Here is a 7820-nt window from a genome sequence, read left to right on the forward strand (position 1 = left end):
TTGTTATACAACTTCCCCATAAAGCCCCTTTTAAGTCTCTAACATGCTTTGAACGTGGAATTTACTTACTAAAACTTCCATGTATCCTTGAATCTCACTTGAGTCATGTACCCAAACTAAACATTAGCCATTAGCCCTCTTTTAAACTAAAATGTATTATCAATAACAAATAGGCTTCATTATACTCTGTTTCTAATCATGAGTTTCTCTATAGAAACCAAATACTTTTCCTTTTTCTTCTTCCCTTCAGTTATTTATCTCTCCCCATTCTTTTCATATCGATCATAAATCCTATGGCTACTGCTGTAGATCATACCTTCCTGCTCCACTAGATCAGAGGTTCTTAACCTGAGGTCTATGGTATAGAAGAGAGACTGCAGGGGTTTCCCTGGTGGCACAGTGATTAAGAATCTGCCTGCAGGGGACACATGTTTGAGCCCTGGTCTGGGAAGATCCCACATGCTGTGGAGCAACTAAGCCTGTGTGCCACAACTATTGAGCCTGTGCTCTAGAGCCGGAGAGCCACAGCTACTGAGCCCATGTGTCGCAACTACTGAAGCCTGCATGCCTAGACCCTGTGCTCCTCAACAAGAGAAGCCATCGCAATAAGAAGCCTGCACACCACAATGAAGAGTAGTCCCTGCTCTCCACAACTATAGGAAGCCCGTGTGCAGCAATGAAGACCCAATGCAGCCAATAAATAAAAATAAATAATAAAATTATAAAAAAGAAGAAGAAGAAGAAGAAGAGAGACTGTGGAAGTAGAGGTAAGGGTCCAGAAGCAAGAAATCAGCATTGATTTCAAGCTGGCGTGAGTCTAGAGAAACCTCAGACACGCTGATGAGAATAAGCAGATTCTGGAGGAAAGACCCACAGGGTTGACTATGCACCAGGCATAGTTCTGGGCACGGGGGGGAATGCAGTGAACACAAGTCCTGCCCTCCTGACCTTTCATTCTGATGAAACAAATGGCTAGCAAACAAATAAATACATATTACGTCAGATAGTCATGAGTGCTATGGAAACAAATGAAAGAGATCAGGAATGGAGAGTTCTGTGAACTGACATTTTATATAGGGTGGTCAAAGAAGGCCTCGCCGAGCAGACAGCTGATGGAAGCGAGAAGAGGCATTTGCTGTTATCTGGGGAATAGCTTGGAGGCAGGGGAAGCAACTGAGGCAGGAAAAGGCTTGGAACAACCTCAGCAGCAGAAAGCAAGGCAGCCAGTATGGTTGATGCAGAAAGTGGGAAAGGTCCCAGGCAGCCCTGTGCTCATGAGAGGGCTCACACTTTCACTCGGAATGAGTGTCCACTTAAAAATACAATCTTTCCCTGATCACATTCCACCAGAATAAACTGTCTACCATGTTCCAAGCGCTCTGATAAGCTCTTAGAACAAAAAACATTAATAAGATCCAGTCCTTCTTTAATAAGAAAACAGATATTTAGATAAATGAATCTAAAACAAGGTAGAAAACAGGTAAGTGCTTTTAAGAGTGATGGGTGGCCTGTAGAGAGAGCTGAGATCCCTCTCAGCTTCAGGGAGGAGGCAAGCAGGTTTGTCTCATGGAAATAGTTCCGATCTGATGGACCTTGAAGGATGGGTTGAATTTGAATGCAGAGATCACTGAGCTACAGAATTTTCTAAGAAAACAAGTCAAGAGATGGAGGTAAAAACACACCTGATATTTTCAGACAATTGTGAGAAATGAAGATGGGAAGTGCTTGAAGGTGAGTAATTGGAAATGCGTTTGGACAAGATGTTTGAAATTATATGTTTGAGGTACATAGATGTAAGAGAATTAGTGAATGCTTATTAGCTCTGGAGTATAATATGCCTTCTACACCATTTCCATATATATGTTTACATCTATATATGAAGATTTCATAGGAGAAAAGTACATGCAATGAACAGATAGGAATTAAATTGTGTTAAATTAAACTCTCTGGAGATTTGGTGAAAAATTTTAAATAACATTCTCTATTAGAGATAATTTATTATAAACCCATCCTTCACTGCGCCCCCCCCAACATTGCACTGATGAGAGGTATGAGTCCTAAAGGTTTAATATGCATTGAAAGGTCATGTTATTAATAACTGATGAATCAAGAATTGGACTAATGTCCTTTTATTTTCCTATCACATTTCTCTACTCAGCTCTACCAGGCTTTTCCATTCCTGTACCAAAGTAAGGTGGGGGTGACACATATTGAGTGCATCAAATCCAGATCCTGAGCTGTCTTATTGTAACACACAGATGATATTAATGACTCATCTGCTATTCCTCCCCCATCTGAGTGCAATCTACCTCCTCAAAACTCCTTCACACTGTCAGTGGTGACTTAGATGTACAGCTGTAGGCAAGGCCTTCCAAATACTCAATTATGACCTCTTCCACCCCTGCTTACTTCTCCACGGGACAAAAAAAAAGAAGGAATTCCCTCTACCCAGAGACATTTGCCGCCGCCACACTATTAAGAAGTTTCGTTCTCATTTATTTGCTCAATATTCCTTACAAAGAGATCTTGACTTGTTCTTTCTCAATATTTGAACTTAGCAACCAGATTAACACACTTTTGGAGTTTTCAAATTCATTTCTAATGAAAAGCAGAATTGACAGAGAGCAAGACAGAATGAGCCAACTTAGCCACAAATTTTAGCTCTTTGCTTGTACCTTAAAGACTAGAAAATTTGGAAAACTCATTCTAGAGCTTGATGTTTCATTTGAATCCTGAAAATAACAAACTAGTTTCAAGACTCAACCTAATTGCTAACTGTCTCAGGAAACTCTCTGTGAGCAAACCCACTCCCCAAGTCTGTGCACCCTCGAAATTCCACACATACCTTTCAGATGATGGCAAAGACTGTACTGTGTTGTGATAGCTGTTCTACACGTCTCTTCTTTCCCTCCAGGTTTACAGCATCTATCACAGTGGGGAAGAAAGAAGGAAGGCATCAAAGATGGGAGGAAGGAAGGAAATGTTCGATGCACATGTCTTCCAACCTAACTCAAGACACATGATCTGGCAAAGAATGTCTTTGCTGCTACTTGGTTAAGAGTAATTTGAAGAGAAATAGCTTGGGTGTCAATACTAGGATTCCATGCACACTGCTGGTTTGTGACGACACCAGAAAAGAATGTTCTAATTTGAGACTAAAAATCTATGATGCTCATTTACTCTGCACATGCTACATCTCAAACCTGGACAAATGAAAACAAACATTTCATGGATCTACAACTATTGTTACAAAAGCTTACACAGGCACTTCTTAGTCTAGGTACATTTGTGTTTTACATATTTGATATATACATAATTTTACTTAGGCCTTTGAGCGAAATAATACAGTGATGTAAAGTAATGTGTGGCAAATACCATGGTAGGTGGGCTCCACAGTACCTGAGGTTCTAATTGTCGGTGAATGACAACGTTCTAATACCTATCCTTCACCCCCTTCATTTCTCCATTGCCTGTCAAGTGAGATGCGTTTGTGCTGTGTTTGTGTTTTTCTGCATTGCAGTTTTCTTTCTCATATTAACTGCTTGTGATCCCACAGCTACACAGAGCAACACGGCACATGCTTCACTAGTGCTAATTTTTAATTTATTTAATCATAGAAAGAAAAATCCTAAGACACGTATGACCCATCACCATCAACCCTGTGGCAGGAAGCTGATTTATCATCTTCGACTCCTTTTCTGTTCACACTACCTCTCATCCTGCATACTTATTAAATGAATCCAGCTTAAGTAACTACAGATTAAATAGAGAGAGTGATATCCCCCTAGAGTGGCTGAAATATCCTATATCTCTTCTGTGCCATTACTCTACCTGAAAATTGCTTTGGGCATATTGGTTCTGGCTGGCATCCTTTGTGAGGAATTCTGCCACTGGTCACGTCAAGAGGTGTCTGTACACCTGAGTTTTTGATCTCCAATACACGGCACATTGGAATTATATTTGTGTGTTTGAGAAACATTTATCTGTGATGAGCCTTACCTTGCCAAATGACTGTAAGAATTTTGGTGTGAAAAAATTAATATCAGAAGTTTGAATTAGGATATGAATTCTCACTAGTATTTTACTAAGACATTGAAAGATTTCTGCAAAAGGAGATACAAACAAGGAATGTCCCATGGCAGAAGTGCATGTGATGAAGGCAGCATGGACTACTCAAGGGAGCAACAGAATTTAAATGATTCAGAATGTCAATCCATGATTTTTTTAATTAATTAATTAATTAACTTATTTAATTGGCTGTGTTGGGTCTTCGTTGCTGCACGCGGGCTTTCTCTAGTTGCGGAGAGCAGGGGCTACTCTTTGTTGTGGTGCTTGGGCTTCTCAGTGCGGCGGCTTCTTTTGTTGCAGAGCACAGGCTCAGGCTATAGGTGCGCAGACTTCAATAGTTATGGCACGTGGGCTCAGTAGTTGTGGCTTGCAGGCTCTAGAGCACAGGCTCAGTAGTTGCGGCACACTGGCTTATTTGCTCTGAAGCATGTGGGATCTTCCCAGCCCAGGGCTCGAACCTGTCTCCCCTGCATTGGCAGGCAGATTCTTAACCACTGCGCCACCAGGGAAGTTCCCATGAATATTTTTTGAGCACCCGTTATATGCTGGAACACGTGCATGTATAAAGTCATACAGTAGTATATACAAATACAGGATATAATTATGAGTTCTTTTAGTGTAAGTTAGAAAGGATGGGAGATCCAAAGGAATGCTTGACCACCTCTTTGAAGAGATTGACTTGGGCTGAACAACATCTTGCAGGAAACTTTTGGGTGGGGCCAATCAGGAGCCTTTCACATGAATTGTATTTACCCAAATCATCATCTGTCTTTTTTGCAAAGTTTTAATTTTCACATGAAGCCACACTTCTCTTGAAGTATGGAACTTTCCATTATCTATGTTAAATGTCATCCCTCTAGTTTGTTGATTTTTTTGATACCTACTTTTGATATGACATGTTCTTTATGAGTCCTTCCAACTCCATATCATCTGCCACATTAACAAATAAGTCTTCATCTATATCAATAAAAAGCTGTTGGCCCGGGCCAGATCAGGGACCTGAGGGTTCACTGTTTCTCCAGGGATCTCCCTTCTGACAGCCACTGCAGCACTCTACCAATCAGATATCCACCAAATTGAAAACAATCAAGCTCCGATTTCATCTTCACTTTCAGGTTTTACAAAGCACCGAGCTCAAATATCCTACTCTTGTGACTACAGGATTTTATAAAAGGACAAGATTTGATCCACAAAATGAAATGAAGATGCAAGGGCATAATTTATTCTTAGGGATTATTGCTTAGTCCCAGGGATTGCTATACCTTTTCTAATTGCTCAAAATTTTTCACTTAATCTATTTAAAAATCAGAATCATCTTGAAGTTTTCTAAAGCTTTTAGAAATCAAGATGTTGGCTTGGTCACCTAGTTCCTCTTGGCTCCCCGCATACTGCAAACGTGGCTGACAGCATCTCAGCAGCCTCATCTGTGTAGCTCTGCCCAGCTCAGCATCAGGCAGGCCTGCAATTGCATCTGGACAGAGGGCTCCATCTCCTTTACAGAAAGGTAACACTCCTTTGGAATCACTTTATCTTGATTGGGCTTCCAGATCCTCCCCTTAATGTTTGTTCCTCTTTCCTGCCTTTTTTGACTACTGATCCGGGGAGAAGTTAAGAGAGGCATTTTATAATTTATTGTTGACAACTGATACCTTGGTCTTTAAAAACAAACAAAGAAAAGAATACATGACACCAGACATAATGTACCTAAAAAACAAAGGTGCTTCAACTAATCGAGCCTAAAAGAATGGATGTGAGTGAGAAGATGGAAAGGGGAACATGTTTCTAGAAGGAGTGTTTTATGTGCAAGAAATTCCCTCTACAGCTGCTGAGCCTGTCAATAGAACAAGAAGGGTGGAGGCCTTCCTTCTCAAGATGATTTGGGGAATAATGGTGAGCAACCAGGTAGCTGATGCAGTGTGAGAAGGCCTGTCGTCCACGCCTCTACCTCCTCCGAGGGATCGGCCCTGTTCATCTGTCAGTTCAGCAGAAGCTCTGTCTGTGACGGCCAGAAGCCTGGCAGTACGTCAATATGTTCCCCTTGAGACATGGAAAATTCCGCAGGTCAGACTCGCTAGGCAAGTAGACTACAAAAAGCGCCGAGTGCATACAAATGCTGTCGTAAATTAAGATAATGATATTAGCTGTTTATTGTAGATAAAACCTAAATCTGTAATAGAAGCATCTAGGAGATTCCAGCGCCCAGTGTATCAACATCAGAAAGAGCAGTTATGATGGTTGTCAAGGAAAAAAAAATCCAGGGCCTGACTAACATTTAGAGATATAAAGCTTTCATATCCTTCAGTCTTCTTTCCTTTGTGATTTCCACAGGATTTTCATTTCCAGAGATATTATACTACTTGCTTTCAAAGGAATTCAATATTTTCATTCAGAAAAGTAATTTCACAGGAAAGTAACACAGAGCGATGTCCTGGGTATTCATTTTCAGAGCCAATCTTACAAAGTCAATTTGTGCTGCACGGTGCTGGGGCGACATGAAACGGTGCAGATCCTGTGTGTCTGGGTTTCTAGGGTCCTCTTCTCCCTTCCCATTCCCCTCATGCAGGACACCCCATAAGCATTTGAAAAGAAGTGTCTGGCAGTAAGACAAAAAAGGCTGCCTGACTCCCTTAACAACCTCACCCAGCGTCACCCAAAGACATTGAAGCCCAGGACTCGATTAGGGCTTCATCCCCTCTGCCATGTAGGAAACGTCATATCTCCAGAGCCATCACACTCATCCTGTTTCTTTTCTTCATGTTGTTATAGAAATTAGAGGAGCAAGCAGCCAGCCTAAGGTGAAAGACGAGGAGATGAGTGGCTTCCTCGGGTACTTCTGTGCAGATAAAAGCTAATTCTGATAAAACCAAGACTGAAATCCTTCCAGCCCACATAAAGTCAAGGTCAGACAATATGAGCCAATCAAGTTGAAAGCTGACCGATTTTTTTTTTTTCGCAAGTGAGTCAGAGACTGACAGAGGGACAGAGGTGGATGGAGGAAGGATGAGGGGGGAAGAGCAAAGAACGGAGGAGAAAAGCTCCCCCATCGAGTGAACAGATGGACTGACAGAGTGAATGAGAGACAGAAATGGAGGGAGAAAAAGAGAAGTTCCTTTTCCTATTCCTGTTTCCTTACATATTTCAGGATCAAAAGGCACAAAAAAAAAAAAAAACAAAAAACTTCAAGTTTTTCATCAGGCGTTGGGGGTAACAGGACCACAAGGTCCGGCCGCCAATGGGTGTTTTTCCTGGGGTTTTTCAAGTCGGACCACATGCCCTAACCTTGAGAATGATGTTTATTCCCGGGGCAGAGATAAGCCAGCAGCCCTGGCCCCACCCCCATTGGAGCAGAGTGGGCATTACCAGTGAACAAAGGAAGAGTGCGGTACAGCAACAAGCATTTGGTTTTGATTAGAGGATATTCAGGGACTGTGCAAGTTCTATTAAAATAAGCACAAAACCATCTTAAAGGGCTTTTTCTTTTCTTTCTCTTTCCCCCCTCCGTTTATATTGTTAATCTTTCTTCCTGGACGGCTCCTCACAAATGCCTTTTGTTTTCTTGTGTGATTCTACGTGCCGGGACTCTAAGAAGGCAGGACGGAGGTCCTGTTCTGGCATGCTTTCAAGTCTCTTCCATAGGCGATGAAGGCTTGTGGCTGTGCCTTCAAGGGTATAAATTTAGAGGCCGCCAAACCGTCCGGAGGTAATTCAAACGCTGGTAAATGGTGGAATCCACCCTGGCCCCCTGCTCCTAT

This window comes from Hippopotamus amphibius, chromosome 2, assembly GCF_030028045.1.
Source record: "Hippopotamus amphibius kiboko isolate mHipAmp2 chromosome 2, mHipAmp2.hap2, whole genome shotgun sequence".
NCBI lineage: Eukaryota > Metazoa > Chordata > Mammalia > Artiodactyla > Hippopotamidae > Hippopotamus > Hippopotamus amphibius.